Here is a 22,329-nt window from a genome sequence, read left to right on the forward strand (position 1 = left end):
GTAAGAGATTTTGTATTTAATAAAATTAATGAAACCTTGCTTCTGGCTCGTGATACCAATTTAGAAATTAATGAAACGTAGTACTTACTTTAAAATACTTAAGTACCTCTCCAACTTTTATATTAAGAAACTAATATAGTTAGATATGACATAAAAAATCTAGTTGCTATAGTAAAAATAAACTAGCTATCCCAACTGGACTTTTATTTGACGTTATTACAAATCTACACGTTCGTAGACAGTATATGGTTTAATTCCTGGGATAGGAAAAAAAGTTGTCTATAGGAAATATCACTGTTTGTAAACATTTTCATAAACTGTAACCCGGTATTGTATAGAATTTGGTATATTAATCTACAGAGCTTGTGACGTCACGTAAAACCGTCAACCCTGCTCGTTACCCAGCAGCTATCGTATTCCTTTTCCAGCTCAGAGACTGTCAAACAAACGTAAGATTTGCTACTATATCTTTTCGGGCAGTCAGCAGTACAGATCAAGTACAGATTGTATACCAAAGATAAAATAGGAGCATCAGAAAGTCCAAAAAACGCCTTACGAAAATAGCAAACGGCGGAAAAAAACCGGAATCTATCAACATTTTTGTACACAAACGGCTTGGCATAATATCGGCGAAAGTATTCCAATCTCATGTAGATTCGCTAAATGCTGGGCCGCCACAATCCGCTCTATTGACCGGCTGGTTCGCCTGTTTCATTTCCTCAGAGCGAGTACAAACAAATGCCTGCTAGTGGGGTGCTAGTGGGAGATAGCGGGTTCGATGTTGAGCTTTATTATTTTACTAACCGACATCCCAAAAAAAGCGATGATTTTAGCTGCTATGAATAATTCATTTTTGTTGATATAGTGCTCAAAGTCAAAATGCTTTAAAAACTGCTTTATTGTTTTTTTTTTCTCACTCTTGAAGTGGGTCTTTAGACCACAACAAAACATTTGTGTTTTAATTAGAAAATGATTATGAAAAAAATATACGAGGTACCACATCTAAGGATAGTAGGTTCGTGTAGGCTCATCACGGGTGCTATTGTCTTTGATTTCTTAAAATTGAAGGATATGTTCATACAATGCTTTGAAGATATGCATCAATCAACAGGCTTGACGATTGACTTACACACATTCTCTATTATAGTAAAAATATTCAATGATTGTGATGACTTGAACAGCTATGGTTCATTAAAATCGCTACCTAATCATCACATTTTTACTGTCAAACTATTATATCGAACATAAACATACATAGGTTCGCCTTATTCACCTCTGCCACTAGGACCCCACCTTCTAACAAGAACCTTCAATTTCCCTTTTTCCAGTATATGATATTGAATTGGCTTGCTTGAACCATCGGATATAATAGAACACTTATGTCATGTGTGAAATTGCTATTACATTCATAAATAGTAATAAATACTGATTCATTGGTATATTTATGTGGAACGGTTGCCTTTAGAAATATTAAATCTGAAAATCTAATTATTTTTAGAAATATAGGTAAATGAAAAGCAATTTCACACTCAAATCTTGTAAAGATGTTTTTGGTTTGTACCCTTAAGGCTCCTAAATTACTAAACTGATTTGAAAAATTCATTCACTGTTGGGAAGCAACACTATCCCCGGGTGATATCTATATTTCCATACTAATATTATATAGTTAAAGAGTTTGTTTGTTTGTTTGCTTGAACGCGCTAATCTCAGGAACTACTGGTCCGATTTGAAAAATTCTTTCAGTGTTAGATAGCCCATTTATCGAGGAAGGCTATAGGCTATTTATTCGGGTTCGTGCAGAGGTTCCCACGGTATGTGGGTGTAACCGCTGGCAGAAGCTAGTAAGCTAAAAAAAATATCTTTCTACGACAGCCATTCCTACGTGACATTTCACAATAAATAAAAACAAGGTTTTTCTAATAATATTCGTCTTCGTCAATAAAATCGTAATAATGTGATTAACTGTAAATAGAAATTCCAATTATGACGAAAATCCAATAGAATTGTATCAGAGTGTGTAATTATGTGTCCCAATAATTATTTTGTGTACATTTTCATAAATTCTGTATTTGTGCGTGAAGATTTCGGTTTTATCTTTGTAATGAAAAAATAGAATCCTTACTATTACACATGTTAAACGTCAAAGTACCTATATGTTTCTTTTCATCCGGTCGAGAAGCATTTAATTCCCTGAAGACTTAAGTGGAACCACGTTAAACAACTGCCGTCTTACCACAAAAACTTTTTAACGTCAGTTTAAGACTTGTTTAAAAAAATGACAAATTATGACGTTGACATAAGGTTCATTTTGGAGACACATTTTTTTTAGACAAGTGTAAAACAGTTGTTAAAGTTTTTGTAGTAAGGCCACTAGTCTTTATTTTTTCGAAATCTATTAACATCATCTGACATTTATACCATGTGTCTCTTTGATCACCTCGGCAAGAAAAAATATAGTGAAACTTGACAGCAAAAACTATATAGTTCAAAAAAATATACACTAACAAACTAATTACAAACTTCACAAGCTTCGTAGCTGTCTCAATTTAACCGACGTTATAAAAAGAGTGTAAAACATTACGGGGACAATTTTATTGTGGAGAGAACCCGAGTTGTGCAACTCAATTTGTGTAATTTGCGTCTAGACGTCCTAGGTGGGGAGATATGCGAAGCGACGCTACGGACAGCTACACTAATGTTATACATGGATGTGTTGGGTAAAACTTTACAGTAATATCGGTTTCGCATATAATATGCTCCGCTAATGTTACATAGGCATAAAAATAAAGATATGTTGTTCAATGAAACCTACACACAGTAACATAATTTCTAATTCCTAGGTGTCCTTGTTGCCTGAAAAAATGAATAAGTACAGTAAATAGAACACACAAAACTTTTTTTCATCCCACCATCTCGGAAAGAGTAGTTTTACCCTTTGATATCTGAGCGTAAAAGCCGTTTTTATCCTCTAGAGCGGCAAAGTGATTTGAATTTAGAATATCGTGTGCAATACTCCATTTGTGACAATCTTGATAAGACTTTTCAAACAAATACAATATTCAACAAATAAAATACTGCTTAAAATAATTATTCAAATAATTAAGTATTTTTTATTATTGTTTTTACATAGATTTTTGACCTCGTTTAATTTAAAACTGAGTTTTCAAATAAATGAACTTTAATAGGTACTTCTCTTTAATTTGATACTCATATGTGCGCGCCATTTTGTTTTTAAATTTCCTCGATGAGGTGGGATGAAAAGTTACGTGTTGCACTCGAGTGCAAAGATTTTTCACCTTGTGCTCTTTTGATTCCCTCGCTATCGCTCAGGATTCTAATTACACACTCTCTCACTCGCTACGCTCGTGTTTCAATTTTAGAATCCTTCGCTTGCTCGGTCATCAAAACCGAGCCCGCGGTTAAAAACCAACTTTGCACTCTTGTATAACAAATAACTATTACTGATGCGCGAAGTAATTCCTTAAAGACACTTAATTGAGTGACGTTTTATTGAGCCATGAATATACTTTAAAGAAATAGTATAAATATAAGAAAGACCTAAAGTTAAGCACATATAACTGTACATTAGTGTCATATACATACATTAGATACAATTCCATTTTCAAAATAGTACATTAAAAAACATAGCGTCGCTTCACCTCACCAAGTAGAACAAAGTCTATCAGTAAAAAGCAAGGGCGGGGAGTGGGGGGGGGGTAACGGTAGAATTGCATCAGAACAGCGCGGTCGTTCGTCACGACAACACAAACTTCACCTCGGCCATTCAGAGAATGCGTTCCTGACACGTCGCGATTGAACTGACGACGTAACTTTGCAATGGCGTTGCAGTTACGATAAAAATATTTTTGCTGGTTGTTTACCGTTTTAACAATTGAGGAGCATTAAAACAACATTATTATATCAATAATCAATGAATGTTATTACGTCGTCAGTTCAATCGCGACGTGTCAGGAACGCATTCTCTGAATGGCCGAACTATACTTGAGAATACCGCGGAAAGTGGCCACGTGGAGCCGCTAGGTACGCTTTGAAAGTAGCGAATTTTACGCTCGGTTTTTTAAGACGTTCTGTACGGGTTTTGCCTCGCTAATTTATATGAAGGACTACAAACAATTGACTACTGCCGATTTGCAGGATGACACCTAAAAATGCGCATGTACACACGGCATATTGTGAAAAAGCGCTCCAAAACTGTTGAGCAGTTAATTATTTGGGCCCGAAAGCCAATACACTGGTAAACAAACAGTTTAGAACCTGAAAACGGGCTTAGGGCACTTTTTATTCACTACCAGGAAGTGGTTTTACAGGGACGTGGTTGAAACTGAAGGAAACAGCTACATAGGATAAAAAGGTTGGAATTATATTCAGAACGTAGTTATTAAACTTCACAATCTGTACAACCTCTATTTTAAAACACCTACAAACTAACCAAACACTAAAGACAACACCCCTTTTTAATGGCCGCGCACAAAAATTAAAACTACATTTATATTCAAGGCCCTCATAAAGTTTTACAGTCTTCGTCGATTTAAATCAATTCTAGAAGTTAGTTCCGCAATAAACTGGGAACTGACGTAAATGAATTAACTGGGGAGATACAAGTCAAGGGCGGAATCTTGATCAATATTTTTGACTTGTTTTTTGAGGTTCCATTACCTTGTTTTGGGAATATTTTGATGATAGCTAAATCTTGCCGTTGTTACTAAGACAATATGATAGAATATTAAAGGGAGAAGAAAACATTTATTGACGCAACACAAGACAAACATAATAAATAATAAAAGTTACAAAAAAATATACCTACCTACTTACTCGTACGGTTGTGCCAAATAAACTAACAAAATGAAGACAAAAATACATCGATGCCTTAAAACGAAAATCAAACTCATGACCATGTTAGTTTTCAAAAATGTATATTCATACGCACAAGAAAAACCGAGCAGAAAATCCGCTAGTGTGAAAGAAGTTTTAATAGTAGCGCTTGCCAATATTTTCTAGACTTCTAAAGAATCAGTCTATCATACATAACAGAGAAACTCAGTTATTAACATGCGAGGAAAACTAATCAAAACTGCGCCATATAATCGTCATCAAAACAGGAATGCATCCTATGAAACAATTATTCGCATTGCCCGGTAAGTACACAAAACGGCCGGCCAAACTGGGCAGTGACGCATAAATAGGTGCGCGCTAATTATCTTGCTTCAATACAGGTGTACACTAGCTGTGAAATAACGTAAATAACGGAGCTAATCAATCGTTGAAATGGACTATATGTTTTGTAGGTAATGAATGTGTGACCAACATTCACCTTTTTGCTAACTAGCTGTTCCACGCAGTTCTACCCGTGTTCCGAAAAAGTTACTCTGGGCATCCGTATAAAAAGTATATAAAGTATTTTTTGGTAAATACATAACGGTGTTTGGTCTAGTGGGTAAAGGACCAATCTCTCAAGTATGAGGGCGCGGGTTCGATCCCAGGTCAGGCAAGTACCAATGCAACTTTTCTAAATTTGTATGTACTTTCTAAGTATATCTTAGACACCATTGGACTGTGTTTCGGATGGCACGTTAAACTGTAGGTCCCGGCTGTCACTGAACATCCTTGGCAGTCGTTACGGGTAGTCAGAAGCCAGTAAGTCTCACACCAGTCTAACCAAAGGGTATCGGGTTGCCCGGGTAACTGGGTTGAGGAGGTCAGATAGGCAGTCGCTTCTTTTAAAGCAATGGTACTCAGCTGAATCCGGTTAGACTGGAAGCCGACCCCAACATGGTTGGGAAAAGGCTCGGAGGATGACATAACGGTGTACGAATTTTTCGAATCGGTACATGAGTTCCGGAGATTAGCGAGGTCAAACAAACGAACATATCTTCAGATTTCTATGGCTTTACAATACCTTTTACTATAAATCTGCACTGGTTAATTAAACGATAAGAATTGATCACTTTTTCTTTATGTCCATTTATATATTTTTATTTTTAAGTAAACAATAAACATTAACTCACAAATTAAAACCTACTAATAAGTACGAACAGAACTTGCTCAAATGCGTTTAAGTAAGCTTTATTCGCATTCCGAAATACGTCGATATAACGGAATGGCGTCCCGTGGGTACTGTAAAACGCGATTATGGGATTATTTTAGAACTACCCTCACCTGTACGCGAGTGCTCAATTATCATTTTAATATCTACCAACTTTGTGGTCGCGAGCGTACGAATTCGACGTATAGTGTCGTTTTGCATTAAATTTTGTATATTGGACTGAGAAAGCTTATTTAATAACTTGTGTTATTTTAATGGGTATAAATAATGGTGTGAATTTACCTACTTGGAGCCTTTGCAGATTTGCTACTTGACACAAAACAATTCACAAGAACTGCTTCGAATGATGACACCGCATGACAAGATTTTTTGTCGGCGCGGAATATATCGCGAGAAGAAAAACCGAGCGTACATATGTACTCGTAAAACCGCGAGTGTGAAGGCGTTTCTTTTTTTTTTAAGGTTTAATTCGATTTAAGAAGAGCAGCTGGAACGTTGTGCAGGCGATTGAAAAATCATAACGTGCAAATATGTAATTTTGTTTACCAATACAAAGTATTTTTTTGTCATTTGATTTCATATTTTTGTGTAGTACAAGTTGTCTAATCAGTACCTACGAGCAGTTTAAATATAAAATGATGACATCGTCAATTCATTTATTACTAAAGTCGGTAAAAACAAAGACCTACAAAAAAACAAACTAAAATGACTACTCAACACAATCCCAACGAAAAACAACAAACTTTCATCAAAAACGTTTTCGAAATAAATCAAAACAAAAATTAATGCGAAGTCATAATTTACAGAACACCTCGGTCCCTACTTAAATGACTGTACCCGATAATCTTTGCTTATCAATACATAGGAGTTATTTACAAGCGAACAACTACCTACAATGGCTGCTTTACATATAAATTGTTTGACTACAACCTAAGGTAATTACAGTGCAAAGGTGCCTTCATAAATATTCTTTATTACCCGGCAAATTTGTATAATAGCCGGACCTCACATACAAGAGTTGTTTTGCTGTAAATGCGGGCATTTTACGTTGATACTTGGCCTCAAGGGTGTTTTATTGAAGTGGCTATTTAATCGCTTTTGCAAATTAGCCGGTTGTTCCGCGAAACTTCTACGCATCTTGGATTGAAAAATTGAATGGACGATTTTGGATGAAAGATTAATTCGCTTTGAAGGTTTAATTAATGTAATTAATCCTCTTATTTCGTTATCTTAAGTCATTTCTGTGTTCCGGAGTTGTAAGTTTTCTCTGGGACACACATATCTTTGTGTAGTACATCATGAAGGATAGGTTAGGTTAGTAATGTAATTTCGATACGCACTAAAACTGATGCATGAAAACAATTTCAATGAAAGTGATGCAAGTTTTTCAGATCAACACAAACTCTACCTACCTACGCCTATAACGCTGACTTCCGCCAACGATTTCACTCGCATATTGTGCGATCCGGATAAAAAGTAAGTGAGTATCTCTATAGTTTTCCTAAATAAATGGGCTATCCAAAACTGCTAAGTATATTGTTATAAATAGGACAGTTCTTCCTGTGATTAGTGCTTTCAAGCAAAAACAAAATACTCCAAGCATGGACCAGATTATACATACCTTCTCTGAAAGCTTTTTTTTAAGTAACTTAAGTCAAAATCAACGAAACATTTAAAAACATCCCACCTGTTACATATCCCGGGTTCTCGCTTCACGAAAAGAAGGATCGGTGCAATCCATCATACTCACCAGAACTAACTATTAAACTACCCGCGTTTGTATTACGAAAATACTCTGACATTTACCCCGTTGTAGTGCTATGTAAAACAGTAGCTGCTTATTGCTGTTTACTGCCCCACTTTTAAGGTATAATAAAAAAAAGGTTTTCAAAATTTTATTCGTCAAATATTATTTGACGAAAACTATAAGTACATGCGTAGGTACTTTTGAATTATCTGTGTTACCTCGTTGATGTAGTCGCGAAAAAATATTTCTGATCGTCTTAAATAGCTCATGTATCGAGGAAGGTTACGGGCTTATTTTTATCCATGTGCGGGAAGGGGTTCCCTCAGAACGTGGGTGGTACAGTTCACTGTATACTATCATTGCTTGCACCTTTTAGCCCCTTTTACTCTTAACCTAACCCTTTTAAATATCCCCATTGTTAACAACCGGCAATGTACCCAATAATTTTTTCCCTCCTTCAATGTCAAAGGTTTTTTTTTAACGACGCCAAAAATCATCAAATAACCTCACCACTGTGAGTTAGCAGCGTTGAGGGAGTTTCAGGCTCTTACTGACTTATGTACCAGGGCCGGGGTAACTCTTTCGAACAATCCCGCAGCCCCGGCAGAATGGCAAAGCTCAGTCCCAAATAAAGGCAATCTTCATCTGAAAATTAATTTTATTGACATACATCAAACAAATATTCTAAACTTCATGAAAAACTACATCTACACCAAACAAACACTAAACCGCGTACATGATTCACATCACGGCGGCAACGCTTCGAGAACATTCCATATAAACAAATGGAATTACTTCAGCGTATAGACGACATTGATTATGGGATGCAATAAATATGTTAGGGGTTTGCACCTGCGGCCTGCGAGAGCGGAGAGAGCGAGTAAAGCCGAGCGAGCATTATAGTGTTGAAGGTTTGTTGTAAAGTAAAGGACGGTGTGTGAAGCTAAATAAATGCAAGCTAGATTTAAAAACTTTTCGCATAAAAAACAGCTAATAAATATACACTACTATATACTTACTTCTTTCTGGAAGTTGGTGTCCAGAAGTTATCGTTTAGTTGATAAACAACAAATCCTAGTACTGCGCACGGAAGGCAGAAAGACATACCCAAAGATTTTAAAACAATCTTCAAAAATATAAGCCTAAACACCAACAATGTACGCGAAGGGACCTTCTGTCCCACTTTAGGGACATCCCTGTCCCTATTTAAGGACCTCAAGTCCTTATCTTTGTACCAAAGGGTTATCGACAAGATATCGCGCCGTTGAGAGTGTAATCCCGACCCTACTTGTTATCGTTTTATCTCTTACTGCGAACTCAAGTATTGCTGAAAATGTGTTAATGGGATCAGTAGCGATAGGATTTGACCATGTTTTTTTTATGAGATGCCTATAATTTATTTGTCTATACTATAATATCATAAAGAGGGGAAAAATATTTTCGTTTGTTTATTTGTAATGGATAAACTCAAAAACTGCTAGACCGATTTTTTAAATTCTTACACTGTTGGAAAGCTGCACTTTTCAAGAGTAACATAGGCTATATTTTATGCCAGCACAAGCAATAGTTTTCACGGAACACAGGTGAAACCGCGAGAAAACGGCTAGTTGATCATGTATTATTTGTTGTCAATTAATCTGTATGTTAATTTCTTGCAGTTGAGTTAATAATTATGTAGACCGATTAAGTTAAAAATTACAGGGGACGCAGCTAAGACCCGGAAGAAGGACATACGATCGCGACGCTTGGGATGCGGGTGAAACCAGGGGCAGGAGCGAGTCTAAGATAAAAATGTTCAGCTTCTAATGATGAAGATAGGAAGCTCTGTATGCATGTAAATGTTTATACTTTCAAGAAATTCTTAAAAGTGAAAGAACTACAAGCATAGCTAAATCGCGCAAATCAGTTATCCCCCCACAATACCTTTACTCCTACTTTAACTCAACCGCATTATCTTTCTTTCCTTCTTTCCAATTCCATCTATTGTTTGTGTTCACGGAGCTATTTGTATCTAACGCTATGTTATCATCAGGTGTACGGTACGCGGTACAGACGAATGTAGGTGATTACCTAGTGTTGCCGTAATCAGGCGATCGATTGGCGCACACCGGCGAGATGTGCTGGGTTTAGATTAACGGTGATTAAGAATTATTTTAGTAATTTAAATAGGGAGTATTCTTTTGTGTATAGGTATTGTATACTGCAATACACACATTATGTATAGAACATTGTTAAAAGGTTCTCTAACCTGCAGACCGACTTGTGTTGCTGGGGAGTTTGTTGCGCCACTTCTTGTTCCCAGCAAAAACACATAGGAAGTGGTGAAGGGTGGGCGTTTTAGCGGCTGTCTTAAGTACATTTTCGACGTTCAAAAAGTGCTGTTTTTTAGCTAAGTTTGAATAAATGACTTTGGATTTGTATTCTATTTACTAATAAGTTAAAATATTTGCAGTTGATGAATCAGTGAAACGTTAAATTGTCTGTTAGAGTACAACGGTTAAATAACTGAGCTAATGTGGATGGGATCAATTTTTTATCATTTTGACGAAGTACCTACCTTGATATTTTCCTTTTCATCTTAAACAGATTCTTGGAAAAAGGAACTTCGTTTGGTAAGTGTAAGTATAAGGATACAGAGACGATCAAATCATTACTACGTACTTGCTTGTAAATTATGTTCTTATAAACGTAATTCGATAAATAATTTCCCGTGATATGTTTTGGTATTATTCTCATAACCGATCCATGTGCGAGACGATAAAATAATTACGTTTGTTTTAAGGGAGCACTCTAAAATACTTTTTCTTATAATCTTCAGTATTTCCGGTTTGGCGGTTTAGAAATACATCACGAATCATGAAATACAGACATTGTGAAAAGCAGTCAACGAAGTCTTAGTTTCCCGTTGTCCCCTGGGTATAGAAACCTAAAAACTGCACATACCTAAAATGTCTAGTACAACTTCCAAAATAAAATAACCAGAGACCAAACTTCAAAAAATGGACTTCAAACGCATATCGCTATCAATTTCGAAGGCTAAAGAATTAAAGCCGTGATCCAATTTGTCGTGGCGGCGTACATAGCCAGGTGTACGGCTGTTCATGGTTTATTTATGCCTTGTCGAGCAACTATCGATACTCCGACTGACCTATCGATGTACAACACTAGTCCGTTGTATCCCACGCTAGTGATGGGAAATGTTTTATTAATGCCATTTGATTTGTTTGTTTGGTATTTCTTGTTGATGTATGGCTGGTTTTTGGTAAATGTTAGCTTTTTTTCGTGTGATGGTGTAATTATTAGTTTGAGTTTTTCGTTAATTGATGTTATCGATAAACGTAAAGGGCAGCTCTAAACTGTGTTGAAGTTACGTGTTATAAATATACATAATTAGACAGTTAAGTTTTTTTTTTTTATGGCAATCTGCCGTAGTTGACGGCAATTTCTGCCAGACTCGCGTAGCTAGTGACGACACATGAGAAAATATGAAACAGAAAAATATATAGAAATTAATGTAAGAAAATAATTCCAACTTTTCCGGTGGAGGATATCGAGCCTGCAACAAAATACATACACTATAATTAATGAATTTGCTAAAACTAACTTAGTACACAAGTAATTATATACACATTACATATACCATTATGAAAGATATAAACACTGTTACAATTTAACATTATTAGAAGAAATAAATCTAACAAAGGCATTTACCATTACAGGGTTAGGAAAAAATGAAAGAAGATGACGAACATTTACCGGGTATTGAATTTTTAGTTTAGCAATGACACGATCAAAAGAGAAAGCATCATTCAGGGGGCAATTAAGAAAGATATGGTCAAGCGTGCCTTCATCTAGACCACATTCACAGAGTGAGGAGTCCCGAACTCTTATTTTGTTTAAGAAAACTGGGGAGCAACAGTGACCAATACGTATTCTGCAGATAACGGAAATAACGGTCTTGGATACTTTTTTATGTTTATAGAACCAAGGCTTCGCAGGAATGGATGGTTGAATAGAGGCAAACAGACCACCTTTCATCTTACTGGACTCGGACCAGTCAGTTTGCCAGGACTGGAATAGGTCTGATTTAGCTTTGTGGGCCAGGTCATAGATCTGCACCGAGTAGTGTTTTTTATCAGCCATGCTGCTACTAATCGCACCTTTGGCTGATACATCCGCAATTTCATTACCTCTAATACCAACATGACTAGGAATCCATACCAATACAATCTCCACGCCCTTTGTAGAGCACAAAAGCAATACTGATTTAATTTCAACGATAATTGGGCTACGGAGATGGTCCTTAAACGAATTTTTAACAATCGCATCCAGGGCACTTTTGGAATCAGTGAAAACCACTGCTTTTTTAATAGCAGGGTGAGAGGAGATAAATAAACATGCCTCGAGGATCCCAATGCACTCTCCCGTGAACACCGATGACTCAGGAGGACATTGAAATTGGAGAAATATCTGAGAGTTAGAGTTGTATACGGCAACACCAGTCTTTCCATCAGTGGTTAATTTTGAAGCATCCGTATAGAATTTATAATAATCAGGCCACTTGTCATTTATAGTGCAGAGAAAATGGGCATTTGCGTTTGCAGTATCTTTCCTAATGTCAATATAGGAGACATTTGGCACAAAGTTACACGTGTCAAAGGAGCAGGAATACAAGGGAAGTTTATCTTGCTGAGAGATTAAGGAATTATCCTTAATTTCAAGGATTTTTCGAAAGGAATTAACTAAAAGAGGAGGGGCTTTATGTCTCCAGTAATCACTCTGCCTGCATAGGCCTTCAAGAGTTGACAGCCTAGGCAGAAGCAGGTGCTCACTGAGGAAATAAGTCTTGTAAAGAAACTTGTCGGCTAAATACTATCTACGGATGAGAAGAGGGGGGTCGCCACTCTCCACTTGCAAGGTGTTTTTAGGGGTGGACCTCATGCACCCTAAAACGATTCTAAGAGATTTAGCCTGAATGGCCTCCAGCTTAGCAATAGCAACTTTATTACAGGGTTCAAATAAGAAGGAGCCGTAATCAAGCAAGCTTCTTATTGTAGCATTATATACCAATTTTAGGGTGAAGGGGTGAGCACCCCACCAGACTCCTGCTAGCGCACGAAGCATATTAAGTTTCTTCTCGCACTTAAGGCTAATGTAGTTGAGATGAAACACCCCTGACAATTTAGAGTCCAATATAACCCCAAGAAATTTCACATTATTAACAACTTCAATGGGAGATTCTTCAATTTTAAGGTTGACATTAGGAACAGTACGCTTACGTGAAAAAACAACCGCAGAACTTTTTGGAGCAGACAGTACAAGGCCATGGTCAATTAACCACTGATTTAAGGAATTGAGTGATATTTGCATGGACTCACTAGCTCTTTCAATAGATGAAGTAGGGATGTACAAACACAGATCATCCGCATATTGAAGAATCTGACAATCCAAGTTGAGGGAATCATGAAGATCCGAGGTGTAAATATTATAAAGTAGCGGACTAAGAACGGACCCCTGAGGAAGCCCACGCCAGACCGTTCTACAATCAGAATCTTCTCCAGGGATACGAATCTTGACCCTACGACCAGAGAGCAGGTTACATGTACAATGCAGCATCCGTTCAGAAACACCCAGCTTCCGTAGTTTTTCCCTGAGAACCGAAAGAAGGACATTATCGTATGCCGCTGTTATGTTTAGGAAGACTGCTAAAACCGATTCATCTCTACTGAATGCTATCCGGGTATCAGTTGTCAGGATGCTAACACTGTCCATGGTACCTGCCCCCTTTCGGAAGCCAAACTGCGACTTAGATAAAACACCTCGGCTCTCCACAAACCACTCCAATCGGTTTTTAATAAGATGCTCCATAATTTTGCCTATGACTGGAGAAAGGGCAATAGGACGAAAGTGATCTGGACTATCCGGGTATTTCCCAGGTTTCAATATGGGGATGATCAACTGTGTTTTCCAGCTATCAGGGATATATGACAGAGTGAAGCAAGTATTCATGATGTCCAACAAGTATTGGCGTCCGCAGGCACCCAACTTCTTATAAAAAGAATATGGATGGCCGTCGATACCAGGTGCAGTGTCCTTGACATGCTGGAGCACGGCATTGAGTTCATTAATGGAAAAGGGGGCTTCCAACGTGTCTACCGACATGACCTCACTACTGGGAGCAGAAGGGCATTCTGTTACAAAAGGGACAGACGAAGGGGCTAACTTGTAAAGAAAAGAATCTGCTAGGTCAATGGGGATAGTTGAAGAATTTTGAACAGAACAACCACGTTTAAATCTTCTAAAGTTTTGCCAAATCATGGAAGAAGGAGTGGAGGGGGAAAGCGAAGAACAGAATTTTTTCCAACCTTCATATTTCTTTTTCTTAAATAGGCGTCTGGATCTCGCAACAATCCGGTTATATTCCACCAGGTTTTCAATAGCCATGTTGAGAGCATAGCTCTGTTCAGCTTCATTGCGGAGTTTGATGATGCTGGTGCATTCGCGGTCCCACCAGGGCGGGGATGATATTTTTCCAGAAGCCGAATTCTTAAGAGGTATGCTCTCATCAGCGGCTGATGAAATGGCATCAGAAAGTTGCGAAATACAGACGTCAAGGTTGTCAAAAGACACCTGGGGCAAGGTATGGATTGCGTCCTCAAGGATCTGAGAGTACAGGTCCCACCTAGCATCAGACAGCCTGTACTTTAAAAGAGGGGGGCTTTCCTTTTGCGGAAGGCACCTAGTGGTGAGAGTAGTACATATAGGATAGTGGTCACTACCATGTGTTAGGTTAAGCCTTTTCCATACCATATCAGCGGCCAAACGGGCCGAACACAGTGTTAGATCTAAACAACTTAGCGATTGTCCAGGTCTAGGAAGGCGCGTGAAAGATCCATCATTGATAACACATAACCCCAAGTCATCCAGCAGATTCACTAATTCATTACCCGCACTATCACAATGGTCAGATCCCCACAGAGAGTGGTGGCAGTTGAAATCACCTAGAAAAATTACAGGATAAAATAAAGAGCAAATAGAACGTATATACTGGAAACAAGAGGAATCAGGAGAGGGTATATAGACAGAAATAACATTAACACCGACAATATTAACACCTACGGCATTAATCTCATCTCCGTGTGGGGGAAGGGATAAGGGGGAAAATGGGAGATCATTATTAACCAGTATAGCCGCTCCGCCATAACCGTCAAGACAGTCATCCCGAAGCACGCTATACCCAGCCATATTAAACACGAGATGTGGCTTTAGCCATGTTTCAGAAATTGCAAACAATGCCGGTTTGTACTGATTAATTAAATGAGCAATTTCATTTTTTTTTTGGGATCAGACTTCTGGTATTCCACTGTAGAAGATGGAATGTGCTGAGATTTAATGGAGCTGATTAAATTTGTGGCAACGTGGTCAGGTAAAGGAAAGTTAACAAGTAAAGAGGATAGTAAACGTATAATAGATTGGATGGTCTGTACATGATCTTTTTCAGAAGGAGGAGAATCCATAAGAGCACAGCCATTAGGCGAAGGGGAGAACGAGAAGCTATTAATAATATCCTGGTGAGCCCTTCGGTCATAGCCAGGCTGCAGCGAGGGGTGAGGTTTAGGGCGGGTCAAAATAGTTTTTTTGTAGGATGATGAAGTGGAGGGTTGGGAGTGAGAAATGTAATTAGGGGGAGGGGGACGTGGGGAGCGAGGTTCCTGTGTAAGAATCTGATGAATAGTCTGAGTGATAGGGGTTGAGGCCGTAACATCTGCAAAGGAACGGAAGGAAGGGGCATGAATTCTGGCAGCTTCAGAGTAGGAAATGTTGTCTTTGGCCATGGACGCTTTGATATTTTTCTGACGGATAAACTCTGGGCAGTGTCTGCTATTAGCGGGATGAGAGCAATATAAACATTTGGGATCCTCAACAGAGCAACCATCCCCAAGGTGATCCCCACCACAACGGAAGCATCGTGGCTTAGACCTGCAATTGGGTCTAGTGTGCCCGTATTTGCAGCATGCATAACATTGAACAGTGGGGTAGTTATATGTCTCCACAGGAAGCGAATTATAAAAACAAAAGACGCGATCCGGGAGGACCTGACCATCAAATGTGACGACCACGCTTGATGTAGGGACCCACTCCGACTTACCTTCATTGACAACCCTCCTATTTAAGCGTCTCACCTTCAACATTTTAGCATGGGGGGACTTAAGATTGTCGATGACCTCTAATTCTGACCAATCAGTTGGTACACCCTTCACTACCCCCATCCTTGTGATGTTGAAGGTGGGAATAGTAGAAACAAAACCTTTGAGCTTAATAGCTGGGCTTTCAATAAAGATATTAGCATCCTCATGGCTTTCAAACTCCACTGAGATCTTATTTCTGCCAATTCTCTTGATCCCGCCTAATTTAATATTCTTAATGTTTAATTTTTGCATTAATTGGCCAAATCTTATGGGGTGAAGGGTGGATCCAGAAGTGGAGTCTGAATCCGTGAAGGAAACATATACCAGATATGGCTCCCTATCTAAGTTGGTATATTTAGAACGTGACACCAATGATGGAGGGGTGACTCGGTCGCGTTTTGTAGCATTAACATTATTAACATCAGTAACATCCTCGTCCTGACTAGGATGCTTTCTCTTATGAGTTGAAGTTTCCGCTTCCATTGCCTCAAATTTAGACAATGGGACGGTCATTACTGTTTCAATTGCAGAAGTACATGAGGGGTCGGGAGGGCGTCCCGGCGGCCCCTGCTTGTCCGCCATGTTTATTTATTGGCATACGCCGACGTCGCACAAAATTAATTAAAATACAAGACTACTTACAGATGAAATGATGAAATGATGAATAATGAAACACAAATCTACATATAAAACACACTCAAAACTAAGCAGGCACCACAGAAAACACCAAAAAAGCACAAATATAGCTCAAAATTTGCGTTGAGAAGAAAACCACATGTGAACACCACCAACTCAAAATTCGAATCCGACAGTTAAGTTTTTTTGTTACGAAATCTATGTATTCAAAAGATGACATTATAAAGAAAACATAAAAAGTCACAGAAAACAGAAAATAACTGTTTGGTCATACTTGTACTCCCTAAATATGTAGGTACACATATCTTCCATGTACTACCTGATTGTAATTCGCCTAAGTATGTGCTCCCATTTAGGTAGACCAAAACTGCGGTGGAAGAGTGTCGTAAAGAAATATATTAATACCTGCGACCTCGAAGAAAAAGAAGAAGGGATAAACGCTAAGAAGAAGAAGAATCCGTATAGGTACTCCCTCAGTGTATTTACCCTAATGTACACCCTTATTTACATTATATTACTGCACCTTAGAAAACAGCTGATATGATTAACATTCACAAAACACATCCCCAATCACCACCTGCCTCAGATTACATCTCAGGATTCCTCACAATAGTTCTATAATCACATAGACAATAGCTCACATTTATAGGAAACAGACCTAACATAGTCGGCCAGATTAGGCTCACATCACCCATACAATTCCTTTCCGCCTCGCCTCATCGGACGAATTCGCACGATCCAATCCGATTAGGTGTGGAAACGCCCTTACTTGATACCTATGTCTGTTTAAACATGGAGTACAAAATGATTAGCGGAGGTGCCATAACGGAAAAACACTAAGAAAGTAACACCCCAAAATGCGGGTGAGTAGAGGATGAGGAACGTTACTGTTTTCGCCCTTATACCCCTTTAGACCCGACCATTTTTTGTTCTACCAAAAATTGTTGACAGACGTCCCAAAGTAGCTAGTTTACTTGTATCTGATCGTTTTGGTCATGCCCAACGTACGAATTTGACCTACAAGATGGCGCCTGACCTACCTTGCATTATGGCATCTCCGCTCATCTTTCCATACTCCGTGGTTTTAGGTATTTGCGGGTAGTTAAAGGTATTCTGGTTACCTTTGATCGGTGGTTTTGGGTTACTGTTGGATTTGTTAAAGATTAAACGCTGGTTAGTCAAAGGGTTGACCGATTCATATGTTTTATTTCGATCCTAGGTGAAGGTGTGGTAGGCGCGACTGTGTACCTATACCTAATGTGTTTAAGTTCCTTTTAATTTTGACTCTTGTTTAAACATTGTTTTGTAAGGTACCTATCGTTATCGCGAATAGATATTCAACTCAATGTTTAACTTTTATCGAGGACGGCTGTGAGCAATTTTTTTATACGCGTGCAAGCGCTAAATTAATTTGATTATTTACTATAAAGGAAGCAAAGAAACTAAAAAAACATTCAACATTACTATTCTAACTATTCGATAAATCAACTTAAACGTTAATCTCTCTCGTCTAACACACGGGTTCCGTGCGGTTCCGTCCGTTGTGTTCGATACGGAACTCTAAAAGTGGTATGGTTGCATTTACGTAGCGCGTACTTACTGTGCCTTACCTAGTAAGGATTTGTACAGATTACGCGTTTCATTTGAAATAGGAACGATTGGTGTAAACACGAAATGTGATTGGTGTAAACATGAAAATGGAAGAAGTTTTTCTTTACGAAAATGATGAATTAATAAGAAAAGATAGGTTATTTTTTATTAAATAAAAAAGTTGTGTGGAATTACAGATAGAATGTTAATAATTAAAAAAAATGATTTTCCCCCATTTTTATTCGTTTCATATATTGCTTTATCTCCCTTAATTATTTTTACTACGCTAAAGTTGAACTTTACAGGCAGTACTTTGACCCCCTATTCACAGCCATATAAAAACGCCTACCCAAAACACATCAGTCTAGAATATTCTTTATTCGCGCCTTTCTTCGAATACAATGAAAAGAAAAAATAATAATTACGCAAAAAACTCATTGTACAACAACAATATGTTTTGTGTGAAAAATTGACGACAAAAGACCTCAAAACATTTGTATGTATATTAATTAATAATGAAAAAAAATTGATTGAAATCACCGAAGTACACCTGTGTTTTCATTTAGCTGGTATGTTTTATATGTTGGTACCATTTTTTTCGTCGCCCCTTTCATTTTGTCTGTAGGTGAAATAAATGATTAATAAATGGAGTGCGAATAACAATATGTGCTAATAATAAAACGTGTGTGTTAATAATAAAACGTCAAGTGACACAATAAGAATTATTTCAATATTATCGATCTCTAATACTAGGACGAAACCATCGTTCTTCATTCTATAGTGGTTCTTATTTAATAGAGCCAAAAGTGTTAGATCCTTTTATTTTATACGGGTAACACTGCTGCCACCGTGATGACAACCCTATGAAGATTTTGACAGATGGAACGCGCGTTTCATGCATTTGACTAAAAACTATGTTTTCTTACGATTGGCACTACAAATTGTGTTTTAAAAGTGAATACAAGAAGTTTTTGTGATACGAATTGATGTTTTATTTCTGATGAATCATACCTCTGCCATTAAAAGTAACTTACTATTTACCCGGATACATAGAGGCTACCGAAATCGTATTGTAAGATTAAGCTACTCTTCGGCCTCAGGCGGTACCTCACTCCTCGAAAATATTTTCATTCACTTCCTATACTGTGACGGCGGTTGTACCAAACCTGGAAACCTGGACTATAAACTCTGTGTGACAAGAAGTCTTTGCCCGGCAGTGGGGCGATAAAAAAGGCTGACGATGGCCGGTGGTGATGAGCTGTAGTCGTGTAGGTATCTCTTGCTTTTCTAACATTCTCATTGTGCAGGTACACTCCAAGCGTTCACTTCTCCTTGACAATTTACTATAGTTCGGCCATTCAGAGAATGCGTTCCTGACACGTCGCGATTGAACTGACGACGTAACTACATTCATTGATTACACTAGTTTACAGTACATTTGTTGCCGGGATTTTTTAAGCTGTTGTTGACTACTCATATTTAACCATATTTGAAACTATTAGTAGTTTTTTTTTATCAGCTCTAGTTTTTGAGATACAGCTAAGTGCGGTTTAAAGAGAAAAAACGTGTATTTACCTTAAAGAATATTTGTTTAAAAATTATATTAATTGTTAAGTTCCAAAAAACTTGACTTTAAAGCTCTTCTCTTATGTGTAGACTTTGGGAAATGGCGTATCAGAGACCAGCAATAGTCAGACATCATTTAAATCCCAGAAACCCTGATAACGTTCTTCCATGACACGTTAATCTTGATGCATAGGTACGTTCTCCCTGCTCTTCGCTCATATCTCCTAAATTTTCCGGAAATCTGTCCAGATGACTGAAGAGGAAGTGAGTTTATGCTCAAATTGCATCCCATATCTCTTAATTGTAAGAGCAGGTCTTCGACAAGTTCAACATAATTTTCATTATAATTTTTCAAAATTCAATATAATTTTTATTCTCTGAAAGTTCAGGTGAATGCTGCACTGGACGCTGAACACATGTACTACTTCGGTTTTGCCATTTAGCTCGATTTTTGGTGTTTAAGCTGTTTATGTTCACGCTACAAAAGTAAGAGTCGTCGAGATGATTTTTCGATTATTTCCAAATAGTTCGTGTTTTAAGTTTAAAAGTACTTCTTTTACCACTTTTCCATAATCTTAAGTATTCAACGCACGATTTACAAACACGATCAGGAGCCCAAGATTTGTCATTTTTATCCAACAACATTCCAAAATATAAAAAATAAGTATTTTTAAGCGTCTCTGATGACATTTCTACTCTTCTCAAACACATATTTTCCACATAAGTAACAAACATGGTTTGGATTGTTCAAACAACGCCTCCTTGAACTACTCATGTTGTAAAAACTTCACATATTTGTATAATTACACTAAAATACGTACTTTAGCGACTGAAAAAGGTTCAGAAAAGAGAAAGTCAATAACAAGTAAAGTCGAGCTACAAAAAAATTTTTGCGGGTGTAATTAATAAAAACTAAACATAAGTGAATGTTACCAACCATTAAATCCACGGCAACAGGCAAAAAGTTTGATTTTGTAAACTAGTGTTATTGATATAATAATGTTGTTTTAATGCTCCTCAATTGTTAAAACGGTAAACAACCAGCAAAAATATTTTTATCGTAACTGCAACGCCATTGCAAAGTTACGTCGTCAGTTCAATCGCGACGTGTCAGGAACGCATTCTCTGAATGGCCGAACTATAGCAGTGCTATTATTTTGAATTCTTCGTAGCTTACGATTATGAGTGCTGTTCACAATAGTTCATTTCCAACTATTCAACCATTTCTTTGCAGCCGTTTAAACTCTATCCACGTTTCGTGAAAATCCTAATAATGTAGGCAATGTTATATGTATGGACTTCATGTGAATACATTAAGTTTTATTTATGGATATCCAGATAATGTGATAACGTTATAGGTGGGTCATGTACTTTCAGGTGAGTATTTTTATGTCATGCTGTACATATCTGAAGTTCCATCTGCCTATGCTTCTTTTGGCAAAGTCTCCTAAAGACTTCATAAATTGATATCGATGAACTGAATCCGAAAAAGAACCTTATCGAGTTTAAAGTATCAAGTATTTTTGTAACAACAATTAACGGAAATTGAACGCTTAAAATTCAGTTTCTTTGTGTTTTATTACCTACTAGAGACGCATACAAATATACAATAAAAACAAAAAATCATTCAAAATCAGTCATGATCATCATCAATCAAAGATTAAATCTAGACACACGGCAGTGTGTCCGCCAAGTTCGAGCAAAAAAAAACGACAAACCGGCCGTGGGTTATATTACACGAACCATTTCGGGCCAAATTCTACCCCCCTATAACTCAAAATCTATTTTATTTATGCATATCAAATTTCTAGTATTAGTTGAGACCCCCTCACTTATCTAAAATACAAAATTTCATTAATATATCTTTTGTAGGTCTTGAGATATTGACGTCAGAAAATCGCTATTTTTACTATACACTCACTGACTGACTGACTGACTGACTCACTCACTCATCAAAAACCTAGACCACTTCCAATGGTCGTATTGACTTGGGCATGGTTCCATACAAATACCTCAGTTAAAAATAGTTATTTTTAATGATGTTACTTGGCAAGTTTTAATAGAAAATTATATACTTGATTCATTGCGTTTAGTAGGTTTATAACAAGGTGTGTGAAAACTTGCCAAGAACCATCATTAAAAAGTAACTATTTTTAACTGAGGTATTTGTATGGAACTTGGTACTTATTCAGATCTCACTTCTTTTATAGGCGAAGCATTCCCATATTGTCGAACTTGGCAACCTTTCACATTTTTGTTTTGGGTTAAAGTGTTTAATTTCATTACAAGTTACAGTGACAATATTTTTCCCCATTTACCCCATCTCTCACCACAGCATATCTTAACAAGGTATTAACTCCTAAAACTGTTTCCCATAAGTAGATAAATGCAAACATACTGTTTTTCCATAATGGAACATATAATTCAATACTTTCTCTATCCCCTGAATCGCAATCCATATATCATCCCACCTTCAATATGGAAATTAATAAAAAATATTACACCTATGGACAGGCCCAATGGGTAGGGTTGCCAGC

The sequence above is a fragment of the Helicoverpa zea genome, chromosome 21, assembly GCF_022581195.2.
Source record: "Helicoverpa zea isolate HzStark_Cry1AcR chromosome 21, ilHelZeax1.1, whole genome shotgun sequence".
Lineage (NCBI taxonomy): Eukaryota > Metazoa > Arthropoda > Insecta > Lepidoptera > Noctuidae > Helicoverpa > Helicoverpa zea.